Genomic DNA, 2,258 nt, shown 5'->3' with positions numbered 1-2,258 from the left:
CGCACACGCACACGCACACGCACACGCACACGCACACGCACACGCACACACACACACACACACACACACACACACTCCCTCGTGTCCTTACTTACGGTAACAACGAGAAGTGGAGCGTAATTAGTGAAACGGATATAGAAGATATTCGAAACTTATAGCTACGAAATAGATTGATATAAGACGCCGTGCTGTGCCTAATTAGAGTTGATGCCCTGTGGCTCTCAGGTTACGTCCACACAATACCACTCGCCACGCACGGCCGACGACCCTCACAACACGCGATGAAATATGACGCCGTGTGAAGCGCATGTATCCGCTCGTTTACGACATGCGAAAAACACGTTCATTATATAGATCTAGAGGGATAGAGTGACAGCAAGAGCGCATTAACCCCGCGGGGGTTAATGCGCCCTTGGTGACAGCTATTCCCTCCGAAGCGGCTGCTGATTGCAACAAAAAAGGCGACGAAACGCGGCAAATGTTGGCAGCGAACCATCTCAGCTAAACATCTCAGCGAACCATCTCAGCGAACCATCGCAGCGAACCATCGTAGCAGCTATATAGTTCTACAGCAATATAGTTACTAGTCTAGCAGCAGTGAATAGTAGCGTGTTTGTAGTTGCCGCCAGCTGACGCGAAGTTGTTCGCTAAATAGCGGGAGCATAGCAAAGCGTTAGTGAAACGCGTTGTTCGGTAAAGTTGATCGGTAAATTTATTCGGTAAGTTGTTCGGTATGCCTTCGTTCGCTATTTAGCGAACGAACAACTTTTGTCGGTTAACGAGTAACTTTTAGCGGACGTTAGTGAAACGCGGCCATGCATCTCTATACAGACAAAAACAAGCAGATTTGAGCGAGGAATCGTGGGCAGCGAACCATCATGTTTATAGAGACGAATACAAGCAGATTTTCGGTATAAACTCGTGGGAGTGAACCATCTCTATACAGACGAATACAAGCTGCGTTGAGTGAGGAATCGTGGTCAGTGAACCATCATCTCTATACAGACGAATACAAGCAGATTTTCGGTAGACTCGGGAGCAGTGAACTATCTCTATACAGACTAATACAATAATATTTTTTTGTTACGGAGTCGTGAAAAGTGAACTATCTTTATACAGACGAATACACGCAGATTTTCGGTATAGACTCGAGAGCAGTGAACCATCTCTATACAGACAAAAACAAGCTGATTTGAGTGAGGAATCGTGGTCAGTGAACAATCATCTCTATACAGACGAATACAAGCAGATTTTCGGTATAGACTCGTGAGAAGTGAACTATCTCTATACAGACAATTACAAGCATATTTTTGGTATAGAATCGTGAGCAGTGACCCATCTCTATACAGACTAATACAAGCAGATTTTTTGTATAGACTCGTGGGCAGCGAACCATCTCTATACAGACAAAAACAAGCCGATTTGAGTAAGAAATCGTGGGCTGTAAATCATCATCTCTATACAGACAAATACAAGCAGATTTTTGTTATAGAATCGTTGACAGCGAACCATCTCTATACAGACAAAAACAAGCAGATTTGAGTAAGGAATCGTGGGCTGTGAACCATCATCTATATACAAAAGAATACAAGCAGATTTTTGTTATAGAGGGTTCCGCGATTTTTCATATTACCCACAATGCAACGCCGCCAGCCATGACGATTACAGAAACCAGCTCAGTCATGGTACAAGTACATTGAGCAACGCACTGTTCTCTGCTCATTTTATTCGCCTATTAAGCAAATCCATCACAACGCCGCTCTCCTGCGGTGTTGTCAACTGCAGCAATCGGTATCAGAGAGAGCCACACAGTTTTTTTTAGGCTGCCTAGCGTGATCACAACACAAGGTAAAGTGGCGAGAGACAAGGCGGACCACAGACGCTTGGAGCATTTTCAATAAAATAGCAATGCTGAATAAACACGAAATGTATTTACTACCAATGTCTAAATGATTCTCTACTCTCTTTCGCCGATAATTACCTGTAAATGCCGGTCAAATGTTCCTCTGCAACACACAGGTACACCGCACGCACGGCGCACGCCGCTACACATTTACATACGCCTTATATACATACTAGCGAGATACCCGGCGTTGCCCGTGGAAAGCAGTGGCGTTACTCAATTGGTCACCGCTTGGTTGAAAGGAAAATACCCAAAAAAATCGAACTATCTATCCATCCATGCATCCATCCATCCATTCTATTCCATACCATGCCATGCCATCCCATCCCATCCCATCGCACCGCATCCCATCCCA

The sequence above is a fragment of the Priapulus caudatus genome, unplaced genomic scaffold (assembly GCF_000485595.1).
Source record: "Priapulus caudatus unplaced genomic scaffold, Priapulus_caudatus-5.0.1 Scaffold544, whole genome shotgun sequence".
Lineage (NCBI taxonomy): Eukaryota > Metazoa > Priapulida > Priapulimorpha > Priapulimorphida > Priapulidae > Priapulus > Priapulus caudatus.
This window is presented reverse-complemented; position numbering follows the sequence as displayed.